We start from the raw sequence: 16,527 nt of genomic DNA on the forward strand, positions 1-16,527 counted from the left end.
CTTCAGATGAATGATGATGATCGAATTTCTTACAGAGAAGAATTCAAAACTGATGAAGAGAATGACAAATGTACCGTACCATACTAAACTCCAAAGGGCCCTTTCCAATGCATTTTTAAGTTTGGAACCAGTTCCGTTATGTACTGCACCGTACCGCACCGTACCATACCGTACAGTGCTGCACTGCACAATACTCCAATAAATATTAGGTGTTTATAATGACACTTGTTATAATTTTCATGCTTCGAAACGCGCCCTTATTTCCATTTAGCGTAAGTTATACCTACATATCAAATTAGTAAAAAAAATAATAAAATCTTAAAACTCACACAACTCTATTAATTTTAATTCAATTACAGTCAAATATAGCTCATTCGCAAAATTAAATTTACTATAACAGTAGTGTACTAAAAAAAATCCTCAATATCGGATAATATCGTAAAAATTATGTCAAAGTTGAAAAAATTGAGCAAAAATAAAAAAATTCCAAATACTTCCGTCTACAGTCTCGTCAGTTGTCATTTCAGAAAAATTGTCAACAAACTGTCAAAAAGGCTTGTTTTGGTTCTTTCGAACTAAAGATACAAATTCGAAATCGCATGGAAATTGGCGAAGTTAGGAGTGATTGTTCACATCTACCTACTGAAAAACGGTTTTATGGCCATATAATGAGATTTTGGGGGTGTATTGGAATATTCTCCTATACCATTTTTTTTTAGTTTTTCTATAACCACAAGTTGTGCTAGGTCTGCATAAACGTGTATTTAATTTTTTTTTTGTCACGCAGTGTTATTTTTCTTTTATTGTCTTCCAAAATTTTGTTAATTTTTTCATGTTTTTCCTTGTTGAACTTCGTTGGGTGTGCCTTTAATAGCTGAATGATATCGCTCATTATTGTTCCTGACTGTTCTCTGTATTAATTGTTTAATTGGTATTTCCTTGTTCATTTTATACTTTAATCTAAATTTCTTCACAATTGTATTGTGTAATCGCTCTATATCTGTATTATCTGTGTGACTGTTAGGTTTAGTCAAGAGCAATTTGATATTCTCATGGTTTAGAAATTCTTTTATACTTATAGCCTTAAATTCATCATCTGTTATTATTTTCTTTGGCTTTCCTATTTTGGCAAAGTGATTTTCAAGTTGTTCCATCATAGTTAAATGATTTTTATCAATTACTATCAAGAGACTGAATCTGTTCATTACATATGTATCTATGTGTATTATTTCATTATTTGTGGATGTATGAAAGCTTTATTTTAACTGGACTTCTGTCATATTTGACCTCTTGACATATTTCACATTGGTTGATGACCAGCTGAATTAATTCTAATAATTTCCGATAGCATATTTTATGTTTAATTTGATTATATAATATGTTTCCGTGATGCCTGAGTGTACACCTTCTCTGACATGATACAAGGAGATTTGTTTAACTGCTTCTACTTCCGTCTCAATATTCCGAGCTCTTATTGTACATTTTGTAAATTTCATCTGATTGTTATTAGAAAACATCTCTATTAACTTTCCCTGGACTATATTAGAAGAAGAAGATATGTTCCGATAAAAAATATTCCTACCTTTCCGTTTACATTATATTTTCTACATATTTCCCCAATTTTACTGAAGTAAGATTATGCTATGCAACGTAGAATCTCTCTTGCCATAAAAATGATCATGAGAATTCTCTTCGGCTGAATGGATTGTTGCTATTGATACGTCTTCAACTACTAAATTTTTTATTGTATTTAAATCTTTACTTTCGTCTTTTTCCTGGTTAATGTGTACTTCATTTTCTATTGTGCTAAGAAAATCAGCCACTTTATTTTCTTTTCCTTTTATGTACTCTACACCGAAGTCATACTCACCTAATTTTAGTAGCCATCTTTGATGCATTGGTGACATATCTTTTCCTTTGTATTTTGTGTCCAAAACTCAATAGGTTGGTGGTCAGTAAAAACTTAAAGTCTTCTGCCATAGAGGTATGGTCTTAAGTAGTTCACACTCCATAATATTGCTAAAACTCTTTATCTTTTGTAGCATAATTTCGCTCGTGATTATTCAATGTCCTAGATGCAAAACATACCGGGTGTCCTTCCTGCGATAGGACCGCTCCTATTATGTAATTCGACGCATCTATAGTAAGTGTAAATGTTTTCTCGAAATTTTGATATCTTAGGATTGGATGGCAGCTAATTATTGCTCTTAATTTTTCAAGCGCCTCTATATATGTATGTTGAATCTTTCGTATTTATCTTTACATCTTTCTTTCGGTATTTTGTTATCGGCTGTGCTACCTTAGCATAGTCTTTTACAAATTTTCTATAGTAACCTGTTAAGCCTAAGAAACTTTTGATTTTTTTCTCTGTTTTATTCAAATCTTCTCCTTGTTAAAATTTTCAATACATCCTTTATATTTCGTTCCTCAAAAATTTTGTCTAATAACGTTCATTGCGTCATTTCCTTAATTGTGTTAGCTAATAAACTGTCGGTGTTCGAACGGTCACCTCTATAATAAACACTTAATTTGTCTGTCTTATATTTTATATTTTGTATTTCAACAATTAATTCACTTACCGAATTAACGTTAAGGTTAACTATCATTTGATGAGGTTCCAACGCTGGTCTGTATCTTAGTTTCAAAGTTTCTTTGATCAGCTGCCAGTTGTCTGGGGTGGGCAGATTATTTATAACATCTTTAGCTTGTCGATTCCGATAGAACATCATCTTCACGGCTTCTTTACGTAGTGTCTCATTATTTATTGTTGACAGCAGGTACTCTAGGGTTTTGTTGTTCTAAATATGCTGTTCAGATCTGTTCTAATTGGTGTTCTCTCCTAGCCAGTTCCTCCACCAAGTCTGCTGGGGGTATTTGAGCCGATTCTTGAGTCATTCTGCTCTCGTCAAGCGTTTGTTGCCTTTTTCTCAGAATTTTGATGTGTGGTGTTCGTCTTCTTTCACCGCACTTATAACTTTGTTTGTGGTGTTGACTTTATAGTTTTCACTGCGCAATAGTTCTTTATTTGTGGTGTTGACTTTATAATATAGTTTTCACTGTAGAATAGTTCTTTTTTTTAATAATAATCCTGGAGCCTGCCGTGGGATTCGCAGAATTTGTGATTTTTTAAGTTATACGGTTAGATTCGTTTTACTGGATCCCTTTTCTTTTTTTAGGATCCTACCTACTGCGCCATTTAAATAATTAATTTCGATGTTAAGACTTTTTAGAAAAGCGAGAAGAATTTATTTCAGTAAACTTGTTACTTTTAAGCCACTTACCAGACTAAATTTACATTTTTGATACTCTTACTTTCTAAACTTAACTATTGTAATATATTATATCAGCATTAATTAATTTGGTTTATTTCACAATTCATTGGAAATTGATATTTGGATTTTCAGCATTAATATTTTATTAATTTAAAAGTTAATTTCGCAAATTTCAGTATGTTTATTAAGTTAATTATTAATTGTTAATTTCGCAATCTCCAATGTAAACATTTACGCGTATTTTGTTTGCCCTATTTTATTTAAGAAGTCGTCGAACTTGTCTATAGTTGCGTTTGCTTTTATTATGTTGTCAAGTTCGCCGATTTTATTTGTAGTTTTTTTTTTCTCGGTATCTATATACCTATGTAACTCGCGCGTTTGCTGGTGTCAACTTTCGGCAATTTCACAATTTCGCTGCTGCTGTCACGCGCAAACCTGTAGACCGTAGGCCGGATTCGCGTTTGCTGGTATTAACTTATTATATATAGTTTCCAGTCGGGGTTTCAGAAGTTTTTATAGTTGCTCCATAGCCAGCTTAAAATTTTGAGGATGTTCGCCCTGCTTATGATACAAATTATCTCACAGGGTTAGTGTTCGTTGATTTCTCAAAGGCTTTTGATACTATTGATCGCAACATATTGCAATTAATAAAAATTTACTCTTCCCATCGGCTACAACAAGTTAAATGTGGTGATGACTTCTCAAGCCTAAATCGAACATATCAGGTGTGTCGCACTCTAATTCCAGTATTCGTCGATTCATCTCTATGTTGATGACACACATATCTACTTGTCAAGGACCATTGGTCTTGTTGAAGATTTGATAGCCATGCTCTATATGAGTCAAATACGAAAGCGATTGCTATTTTACACTCAAAATATAACCTTATCTCCTAGCCTCTCAATATATAGGGTGGGCCATGTAAAATTTGCTTTTTAATTCGGCTATAAAAAAAACCCTAATCAATATTTTTTCAAACTTTTTTTATTTTGAAGATTGAACATTGTCATTTATGAATAAAAAATAATATCGTTCAAATGACTGCCACGACTGGCTTTACAGTAGGCTATTCGATCAACCCAATTTTTAAGCACATTTTCGATTGTTTTGGCTCCAATTTCATGAATGGCAACTTCGATTTCGTGTTTTAAAGCATCAATCGTCTCTGGATGGTTCGCATAGCATTTGTCCTTAACGGCTCCCCACAAAAAATAGTCCAACGGGCTTAAATCACAGCTGCGAGGCGGCCAATTGATATCGGAATTTCGGCCAATTATTCGGTTTTCAAAAACGGTGGCCAAAAGTTCGAGTGTAACTTTGGTAGTGTGACAAGTTGCACCGTCTTGTTGAAACCAAATGTCGTCCATGTCATCCTCTTCAATTTTTGGAAACAACTCGTTGAGCATGTCACGGTAACGCTCGTCATTTACTGTAACCGCGGCCCCTCGCTCATTTTCGAAAAAAAGCCCGGATGATGCCGCCAGACCAAAAACCGCACCAAACAGCGACTCGTTGCATTTGCTTCTCTACAGTAACGTGTGGATTTTCTGAGCCCCAAATCCGACAATTTTCTTATTGACGTAGAAAATCAGAAAAGAAAAAGAAGACTCACCACTTTGGAAATAGGTTTTCAATATTTCCAATTTTCTAATTTTGTTCAAGCGTATAGCGTCCCATTTCGTAAATGTCAAACCCTTAAGTAAATTATAAACACATTTTACATGTCATTTGTGTTAACATTCTCAAAAAAATAGGTGGTTCAAAAAGCAAACGCTATATGGCCTACCCTGTATATGTACATACATACATAATGCAATTGTTACTGAATATGTTGTTCCACAAATGGAGCGAAGTACAGTTTCAAATTAACTCTGAACGGCAGATATTTTTATGAGGAGCTTTTTCATGGCAGAAATACACTCGGAAGTTTTTCATTGCCTGCGGAGGGGCGACCGCTATTAAAAAAAAACTTTTCTTCATTTTGGTCTTTCAACGAGATTGGAACCTACGTTCTCTCTGAGTTCCAAGCCATTCGGCTACGGCGGCCCCTGCACATACCGCCATAAGTACATAGTCTTTATATTCCTTATATGAGTTGCTGAATATATATCTGTTTATAACTATACTGTACTATACTCATTGCCTTTTACCATAAATTCTTTTGTTCAACAAACTTAAAGTTAGTCATTATATGATCTTTTCCAAATAAATAACGCATGTACATGATTCGTGTTAAATACAAAACTAAAGTAACATTCATTTGCTATTCTTAAGCTAAAAGGTTATGGGCCCAGACCTAAAGCAAGTAAAATCTACCGTTGGTGAATTCTAATGGACAGCGGTACAAAACGTATAGTACTAACTCCGAAATTCCTCTAAGTCCAAAAATTATGGAATCAAGAGATTAGTAGCGTAAATTAGTGCTTCAATCGTTTCAACTTTTGGCGCATGACGGATGTTTTATGTTTTAGGAAAAGTCACGACATTAAAAGCCAATGCACAAGAGTGGACCGAGAATGATGCTGAAACGCATGAAGGGCTTAGAATTGGATCAATTAAAGTACATGACAAATTTCATAACGGCAACACAGATGTGGTCTCGTCTACAGGTGGTTAACTCAGAAAAGAATGATCAGCCCGCACAAGTCTTAATAGAAAAATTTATGAATTGCAAAATGGATGGTGATGAAAACGTTCTGAGCTTTATTGCATTCGCTTGCACAGTGGTTGAAGGGTATGGATCTTGAACAAAAGGAGCCCATGATCATAACAAAAATGTTAAGCAGCATGCCACTGTAGGAGTTAGACAGACACTTATAAGCATATAGACCTTAAGAATTAGTTGTTAAGATTTTGTTGTAACTATGCCTTAAGAAGGGGCCGCCGTAGCCGAATGGGTTGGTGCGTGACTACCATTCGGAATTCACAGAGAGAACGTCGGTTCGAATCTCCGTGAAAGCACCAAAATTAAGAAAAACATTTTTCTAAAAGCGGTCGCCACTCGGCAGGCAATGGCAAACCTCCGAGTGTATTTTTGCCATGAAAAAGTTCCTCATAAAAATATCTGCCGTTCGGAGTCGGCTTGAAACTGTAGGTCCCTCCATTTGTGGAACAAGATCAAGACGCACACCACAAATAGGAGGAGGAGCTCGGCCAAACACCCAAAAAGAGTGTACGCGCCAATTATGTATATATATATGCCTTAAGACGTACATATATACCATGTTGCTCAATAAGTTTTGCGGTTCGATAAGAAAAACACAATTTCATGGTTTGAAATGCACTTTATTATTCAGTATAATCTCCTTGAGCATCACTTTTTCCAACGAGATACCAATTTATGAATTTCAACCCTGAAGATATAATCTAAAAGGGCTACAAAATACACTTCCACAGCTGTTATGACCTCATCATTTAATGAAAAACGCTTTCCACGCAAACATTTTTCAAGGTCTGGAAACAGATGGAAGCCGCCACGAGCCAAATCTGGAGAAAACGGTGGATGCTCCAACAATTCGAACTTGATTTCATGGTTTCAGCCATTGTCAAAATGGTCTTGTGATGAAAAATAATTTTCTTCGTTTGCAAACTGGGTATTTTTTCACAATTTTTTTCCTTCTGGTGGTCTAAAAGGTTACAATCATATTCAGAATTTATTGTTTTACCAGTTTGCAAGTATCCACAAAGAAAATTCCTTTCGCTTACCAAAAAACTGATGCTAACACCTTCTTGGCCGATTTCTGGACACGAAGACGTTTCGGATCCAAAAAACCAAATTCACAGCTCTCTTTAGCCTCCTTTTTTGATTTAGGATCATGGTGATAGACCCAAGTGTCATTCATAGTGATGAATCGACGCACAAAATCCACTTTTTCCTTTCGAAAACGGTCTAAATGTTGCTGAGAAAGTCGCATTCAAATGTGTTTTAGTTGTTGTTAGGAAATGTGCACACGGCTTTCTGAATCCCAATACTTCAGTCAAAATATTGCTTACACTGCCCAATGAGATGCCTAGGGCTTCTACTAAATCTCTTTCTGTCACCGAATTCCTGTATTTTTTCTACGATTTCTGGTGTTATTGTTGTTTTTGGATGTCCTTGGCGTGGATCGTTGTCAAGGCTTGTACAACTACGTTTAAATTCAGCAACCCATCTTTTTATTGTACTAATTGATGGCGAAAAGTCCGTATATACTTTCAACATTCGTTCATAATTTTCCTTTGCTTTCAAACCTTCCAAAAGTAAAAATTTAATCACCGCACCATACTTGATTTTTTTCCCTTGTAGAAAATACTGTGACACCTCGGTACTAAATGGCTTGTAATCAAAGAATAAATTGACAGATTGAAATGAAACTTCACATACGTTCATATGAAGAGTGTACCAACATATATTATATAAAAAAGAAAGTACAGGAAATCCAAGAGTTATTGTTGAAAAGCCTCTCCTCCTCAACTTGTGACTGTGATGGTCCGGCGGAGTCATTACTTTTTCGAAAATGAAGGTGGAGAAACAGTTACTGTGAATGGATTGCGCTATCGAGATATGATTAACAATTTTTTATGGCCGGAATTGGATGGTATTAATCTGGACAACGTTTATTTTCAACAAGACGGCGCTACGTGCCACACAAGCAACGAAATCATTCTTTGAATATTAAAATAATACCTCTTATTGGAAAACCCTTTATAAAAAGATTTTTGTTGGTTGAAGCGAAAGAGGGTTGAATTATTGATAGTCGTAAATGGTGAATGCGACCATAAGATTAATTTTTCAGGACTACTTGGTTAAACCTAACCTTTTCTCTACTCTTACAAACTTTTCTTTCACTCGAGCTTGACTTGTTTACAGTAGCACAAAAAACAAGCTATGTGACATATCACGCTGAAATTTGCCATGTAAGCTTATAACAGTCCTACCAAAAAACAAAAAATTTATTTTTGCCATATGTCATCCGCGGACCGTTTTATTGATACCGTCTCGTTCATATTTGAGTAGAAGTATGTATGTGGCACCTTTAAGTCAAATACACATCTATTTTGCGGTTAGTCAAATTCCTTGCCGCAACAGACCCTATGATTATGACGGCCCTATAAGTACCGTTCGGTGAAAAAACTGAACAATAATGAAAGTCGGCACTAAAAATTCAATTCGAATCCTTCAGTGATGGAGCGCAATTGTATTTTTCATCAGAAGTGGTATTCAAGCCGCCACCCTAAAAGAAAAAAAAAAGTTCTTAACATAATGGCTCAAGAGTCAACAATTCGTTGTTCCAACTCAAAACGTGGTGCAGTGCGGTTGAAATCAACGCTAGCGTCTAATTCAAATGTACAATCGAACTCTTCGAACCCTTTGAATATTAAGTCTGTTGGTTCTCTTGAATTTGAATTTGAAAAGGTCGAGCCAAGGAGCACCAGGAGATTTGGTGGCTCCTAAAACACTCAGGCTAAAAAGCCCATTGTATTTAAAGCTCTGGAAAGGGGGTAGATAGTCAAGGAGGGAGGGAGAAAAGTATCAGAGAAAGAGATAGGAAAGAATAGAAACAGAGATAGAGATAGTTAGTCCTGTGAGAATTTTCCAGATTCTTTGGCGAATCTGTAAATATCCTCCAGTTTTAGAGAACGAATATTACCCATTCCCATGACATCGGAACCCAATACCCGTAGTCGCGCTCTAGCAAAGGCAGGACACTCACAGAGAAAGTGCTCAGTGCTATCCGCCTCCTCCAAGCATGACAGGCATACCGGGTCCTCGATGATTCCAATGGTGGTCATATGCTGACCCCATGGGTTGTGTCCTGTAATGATGCCGACCATCAACCGAATGTCTTTCCTTCTAAGTTTTAGTAGAAAGTTTGACAGTTTTCTGTTCGGACTTGTCACAAAACACTTTGCAGTTCTGCAGCGTTCTAGACCGGACCATCGCTCTTTGTGTAGATTGCCTACATAATCGTTGATCCAGTTCTTGATTCCTGCGGGACTGATTCCGATTATTGGCTCTGGCCCCTGTGGGGGCACCGCTGATCCACAGTTGGCCAATTCGTCGGTAATTTCGTTTCCTTGAACACCGGAGTGTCCCGGAACCCATATAAGTACAAGCCTGTTTTGTCTTGCGACAGAATTAAGCTTCTTCTTACATTCTTGAACAATCTTTGAGGTTTGCTTCGCGTTCTCCAGGGCCTTCAATGCAGCCTGACTGTCACTGAAGACTCCAATCTGTTTCCCGCTCCATCTCCTCTCGATTATCCATTCGGCTACTTTTAGGATGGCAAAAACTTCTGTTTGGAAAACAGTTGCCATTCCCCCCATAGCGTAGTGATACTTATTACTATCGTTTAAGTACCATCCGGCTCCAGACCCTATTTCAGTCTTGGACCCATCGGTAAAGAAAATATCCGTCAAACCTCCCTGCATGCCTCCTGGATTGCTCCATTGCTCACGCAATGGAAATCTGACATCAAATTTCCTTCCGAATGAAACTGTGGGTATCAGGTCATCTTTAGGTGCCAAAAACAGTGGACACTGCTCCGACAGCAACTTAAAGATTTCTCTGTGTCCCGAAGTTCCATCTTCGTGCCAGAGACCATATTTATGGAGTCTACACATTGCTTTTATTGCTTCCTGTTGTATCTTAAGATCCAGGGGGAGCAAATCGAGCATAGCATTTAGGGCATCTCCAGAGGTTGTACTCATGGCACCCGTGATGCATAAACATACACTTCTTTGCAGCCTGTATAGTTCCCGGATTGTGGACTTAACCATGCTCCGTCGCCACCAGACCACAGAAGCGTAAGTGATGATTGGTCTGATAAGTGCCGTGTATATCCATAGGACTACAGCAGGTTTCAGACCCCAAGTTTTGCCAAAGGCTCTACGGCATTGCTGAAAAATCTTCAATGCACGATTCACCTTCAGTGAAACGTGTGTCTCCCAAGTCAGCTTCTTATCTAAAATTACTCCTAGATATTTAACTTCGTTGGAAAGACCAAGTGTCACACCTTTCAGTGTTGGAAGACTGAGTCCATCCAATTTCCGTTTTCTCGTAAACAAGACTATGGTTGTTTTGTTCGGATTAACGGAAAGACCTTGTCTCATGCACCAATCATCGATTTTGTCAAGAATCCTCTGCACTTTCGTGCAAAGCCTCCTTAAGGATTTATCCGATGTTAGCGCACAGACGTCGTCCGCATATGCTTGGACATGAAAGCCGAGTTCCTGCATCTCCACTAATAGGGAGTCTACGACGAAGCACCACAGCAGCGGAGAAAGAACACCCCCTTGCGGACATCCTTGCTTGGCCCTGACTGTGATTTGCTCGTCATCGCTCCCACCAGCGGTTAACAGCCTCTCAGAGAGCATGGAGTATATCCATTTTATAATGGCTTGATTAACTCCGTGTCGTTCGGCAGAAGAACATATCGAGCCGAAAGTGGCATTATCAAAAGCCCCCTCAATGTCCACGAACACGCCCATTGTGTATTCGTCAGCTTCCAGCCCAGCTTCAATCTTGCTAACAAGATCGTGTAAGGCTGATTCACATGATTTTCCACTCTGGTAAGCGTGTTGATTTCTACTAAGTGGACTTCTCGGCAATACCCCCACTCGAATATGTTTCTCCACCACTCGTTCCAGACTTTTCAACATGAACGATGTCAAACTGATTGGTCTAAAACTTTTTGCTAGGGAATAGTCATCTTTTCCTGGTTTCGGAATAAATACTACTCTTACGCGTCGCCATTGGGATGGTATATAACCAAAAGCAAGACAGGCTGTAAAGATCCTTTTCAGGGTCTCAATCAGCCTGTCTCCTCCTTTTTTAAGCATTGCTGGATATATTCCGTCAGGTCCAGGGGACTTAAAGTTTTCAAAGGAAGATAAGGAAAACCTTATCGATTCCCTTGTCACTATCCGACTAGCAATATACCAGCTGTACCTAGAGGTTCCACCATTGCCACCGTTGTTGTTCATGCCACTCTCACCTTCAGAGAGAGTTCTACTACCCGGAAAGTGGGTTTCGAGTAAAGCATTAAGCGTTTCCGATTTGGAAATGGTGTATGAACCATCAGGTTTTCGAATGGAATCCAGCCTTACTGAGCGGTCTAAATGAAGGACCTTACAAAGTCTCGCTGTTTCCCTCATTTCTTCGACGTTACTGCAGAAATTTCTATAGGATTCAAGTTTGGCTTGCCGTACTTTCTTCTTATATTCTCTCTGTGTAAGTCGATGATTGGCCCAGTCCTCTTCTGTTTTGGTCTTCAAGGCCTTATTAAGAAGTTTCCTGGACCGTACACGAAGCTTCGACAGTTCAGGGTTCCACCAAGGAACCGCTTTCCCCTGTCTGCTTTGCCTGAGTGGACACAGTTCCTCGAAGCAATTGATTAAAGTACCTTCTAATTTCTTAGTCGCATCTTCAATCATTTCTGCTGATTTGAGTTTTTTCAGGTTTGGTAATCGCTCTGTTACAAGCTCACCATACCTGTCCCAGTCCACATTTCGAGGATTCCTACCGGAAGGTATTGATATTGTGTCAATTCCCAGTCGGAATTCGATAAGACGATGATCAGAAAGAGAGTCCTCTTCCAAAACTCGCCATCGGTTGATTTGATTTCCAACTGACCTATTGGTAAGTGTTAAATCAATCACCTCTTGTCTCCTTCTGGTCACAAAAGTTGGTTTGTTACCAGTGTTTTGAATGACCAAATCGGATGACAGGATAAAATCCAGTAGCTTGAGACCTCTGGGGTTGCATTTGCTGCTTCCCCACACAATGTTCTGTGAATTTGCGTCACAGCCCACTATTAGCCCCAGATTATTGGATTCTGCGTACTTGACCACTTCTCTTAGCTCCCTCGAAGGAGGTGGCTGTACAGAGTCACTATGATAGCTTCGACACTGTTCCCACTTTTCCAGTACTTTATTTTTGCAGCAACGATATCTCCAGAGCATAGCTCTTTTAACATCGTGTGTTCGATCAACCTCGGCATGATAATACATGCTCGCGGTCTCACATTCCCTTCACAATGAAGTATTTGTCCCCACGACATAGCACTTAGACCACAGATACGCTTGTGACATACCCATGGTTCTTGTATAAGTATTATGTGTGGGTTTGTTTGCAGTTTTGCATGCCTACGGCACAAGAGAGCCGTAGACGCTTTGCTATGCTGCAGATTAATCTGTGTAAATATTACTTCAGTCATGAGACTGAGTATATTTACGCTTTGTCCTCCACCTTATCCTGGACGCGGAACTGGATCCGCCCCAGATGTAGGTGAGGACGGCAACCGTACTTCGACTTAAGCACCTTGAGGGACCCAAGATCGATACCCAGTACCAGGTGGGAACCCGTCTCCGAAGTGGTAGCGGATTTCTGCCTGGTGCAGGAGTATACTCTCCAGAGAGTCGTGTCAAGATCCTTGTTCTGAACACGGATGCGTTTGAGGAGTTCTGCTGAATTACAGGAAGGACCCGGAATCCAGACACTCGCTCGTACCAGCCTTTCTTTGCTACTCTCAACAAGAATAAACTTGCTGTTTTCGCAGGCTGGAATCTTTGCTATAGCTTTTTCTAGCCATTCTCGGGAAAAAGCATTGGAACAGTGCACCTTTACGATGCCGTCCACCACGCTTTTCCCCTCGAACGTCGGCGCGTCTTTCGACTCACCGATAGCTTTCCAAAGATAGCTGTCAAGATAGTCTTGTTGCCCTTTGGACAGTAGACCATCTTGTTTGTCGGTATGTATCTCCACCGTCATTGCCTTTGCTGCCATTCTCGCGAATGATTCGCCAGACGTTGACGGAAGAGTGTCATTCGACATTTGAGGTCCCTTAGCCTCTGCCTTGTCAGGCAAAGGTTTGTCTGCCTTGGATTGGGTCGAGGATGCAGGCATTTCCGAATTCCGTCTCTCGACTTTCCTCTTCTTTGCCTTTCTCCTCTTCCCTGTCGTTGGCACAGACCCCGTTTCGTTTCCGGAAGAGCGCAGCGCTACAGAAGAATCCTCTGTTCTGCCACGCTTTCCCGTTTCCGTTACAGGTGTCGAAGTTGACGGAGCTTGAGTCCTTGCCTTAGCTAGTGCTTCGGCTTGCCTCGCCTTCTGTCTCCTTCGTTTGATCTGCCTTGCGGTTAGACCAACACCTGCGTTCGAATCTCCAATAACTTCGGTCTTTTTACCGGTACTTACCTGATTCGCACCAGGTTTAACCGTTATCAAAGACTTACTCGGTACCAGAGATCCGTCTGAGTCTACTGAGAGATTGTCCGCCATCTCCACATCCTCCACAACTTGTTCAGTTGCTTCAGATCGTTTCGACGGCGGTGTATCACTCACACTCACTCGGCTCTCCATTGGCATAGCCAATGTGCCATGTTTCACCACTAGTAGTTCGCTTCCCCCGGAACCCTGGGTGTCAGTTCCGGTCATAGGGGAATGTGGGGTTCGGGCCTGCACATCCGATGCCCGAGCCGTCGATTGCTCGACGGGAGGATTTCCCAGAAGTGGGTTACCTCGTGCAGAGAGATCCTTGTTGAGCCTCCACATTGTAGGAAAATGCATTTTATACCTCCTGCCAGGTTGTCGGTACGGTACTCTCCACATAGTACTTGGGTGGCCACCAATTCCGCCGTTCCGCGGTTGATTGGATACCCAATTCCTATGTGGAGCTGCCCTCTTAGTTCGTGGTAAGTTAATCTCCATAGAATGGGGTTAACTCCCCACTTAAGCCTCATCCCCGCGGCAAGGAGACCGACATGACAAGGTTCTCTTAATCAAAGTGATATTTACAGTGTTTCTCTCCGAACTGAGAATGCCCGTGTGCATAATCTAATCAGTGCTATACATGAAGACAATAGTGAACTTATGAATAAAACTGAGAACATGCTCTCAGATCTTTTTTTATGCAGCGAAATCTGCTTGAGAAAGATAATGTGATTTCCTTGCTCACGAGGTTAGTAACATACGCTCATACATTACTGTGGCTTTTGAAAAGTTTGGTAGTGATAATACTACAGCTAAAGAAGTAACAACGGCTAAACGTACCCACCCACTGTTATCATTAATTTCTAATGCTCCTCTTTCTTCGTCCGTCGCTGCTAATGATTTATGCTGAAAACAATGACCGACGTACGTAGTCCCTTACCGCAGCCCACAAAACTGAGCAAAACTTATCCCGTAGAGAACAACTGCATTCTTTTAGTTACATATTTACACAATACATCGGTTTGTGTGTGTATGTGTTTGGCTGTATCCACACAAGGTTGCCATTGATATTTTTGCTTACATACTTTTTCACACATCCGCGTTATCAGTTACGATTTTTCGTTGTTTAATAAGCCAAAGCCAAAAACCAGCAAATGCAAATAGTTCATTTAATTATAATTAACATTATTCAACAGTGTTTTTAAGTTATTTTAATAAAAATTATAATTTTTCTAAGTTTATTTTGTAAATTATTTCGAAATGTACTGCCTTGCAACACTGTGAGAGCAACTTGTCTCGTTTTTTACGTATGCTGACAACATAGTATATTTAGTCTTGAATAATCTTAATGAGAATAATTTATGTATGTGTATTAGGTGATTTCAATTTTAGTAAGATAAATTGATGTACTAGTGTCTTTAACTCTACTCTCACGCCAAATAATTTATTATAAATTAATAATTTTGGTAATTTTCTGAATAGATTATTGGGCCTCATATTTCTAAGTGATAACTTAAACTACAAGATCAATGAATGTATGAATCCCATAACTCTCAAAAATAAGCTTCGATTCTTACTCTTTATACATCTTACATCTAATAGTTTTTCCAGTTTTTTTCATCTTACATCTAATAGTTTTTCACCTTTAAGTCCATTTTTTCCATTCTGCTTCGATAACATTTCGCTCAGAAAGAAAAAGCTTTCTAAATTACTTTGGTATTACCCTAAGACTTTTTTCAAAAAGTTTAAATCTACTAAGAATCATATGTATTTTGTTAAATATTCCATAAACGACACTCAAGGATTTCAACGATTTATATAATTATACGTAATTATATATATATTTCTAATAAATTAAATATATATATGTTTGGCGAATACACCCTTTCGGGTGTTAGGACGAGCTCTTCCTCCCATTTGTGGCGTGCGTTTTGATGTTGTTCCAAAAATGGAGGGACCTACAGTTTCAAGCTGACTCTGAACGGCAGATATTTTTTATGAAGAGCTTTTTCATGGCAGAAATACACTAGGAGGTTTGCCATTGCCTGCCGAGGGGCGACCGTTATAAGAAAAAACGTTATCTTCATTTTTGGTGTTTCACCGAGATTCGAACCTATGTTCTCTCTGAATTCCGAATGGTAGTCACACACCAACCCATTCGGGTACAGCGGCCGCGATTTAAATAAATCTCTTTAAAATACTTATATGAATAACATGGAGTTGAACATTAAAGCGAATCCCAAAACCTTTTGGACATACTATATATAAAATTTAGAAGGTGTAGTGCCAGTGTTCCCACTGGTATCTTTTTAGACAATAGTCAAGCACGAAGCTCTAATGAAGCGGTAAATTTATTTCCTGAGTTTTTAACTCTAGTTTTATTGACGAAGAACTTGATCTTCAATGCGGCTTTTCTTCTGACTTAGATTATGCCTTGAACTTTCGAGCTATTTGCCTCTCTCCTGAGGATATTACTATTGATTTACTTAAATTGAAGTCTTCCTCTCAAACTGATGCTGATGGACTTTCTTGATAAAAAATTATCCGGCTTTTATCCCCTGAAAATTGTTTTTAACAAGCTTTTATCGTCGGCGCGTTTCATTGACGCATGGGAGCTCTCTTCCATTGCGCCATCCTTTAAGAGTGGCAATAAAAATGACGATAGAAATTATAGGCCTATTTCAAAGCTATCGACTATTTCCAAAATTTTTGAGCACGCGGTCAATGCAAAACTGAATTTTGCTTTTAAATCTTTTTTTTTTTTTATATTTGTTTGTTTATTTATTTTCAACTAATCTTATTAAGTACTACAATAAACAATAGTATTAGTATAGTAATGATGTGTCGTACAATGTCTCTAGACGAGCTCTCAAATACGTATATTATCTGATGTCGAGTAACTTTTCCTTAGTATTGAAATTAATTTTGTTTTAACTTAGAAGTTATTAAAATATTTTATAACTTTGATGCAGGGAAAAAGGGAACAAAAACGATGCATAGATTATTGTTTATAATAAAAGGCTTAAAAGTAGTAAAAGGTAGTCAGACTAGTAAGGTGGTATG

The sequence above is a fragment of the Anastrepha obliqua genome, chromosome 6 (assembly GCF_027943255.1).
Source record: "Anastrepha obliqua isolate idAnaObli1 chromosome 6, idAnaObli1_1.0, whole genome shotgun sequence".
In the NCBI taxonomy this organism is placed as follows: domain Eukaryota; kingdom Metazoa; phylum Arthropoda; class Insecta; order Diptera; family Tephritidae; genus Anastrepha; species Anastrepha obliqua.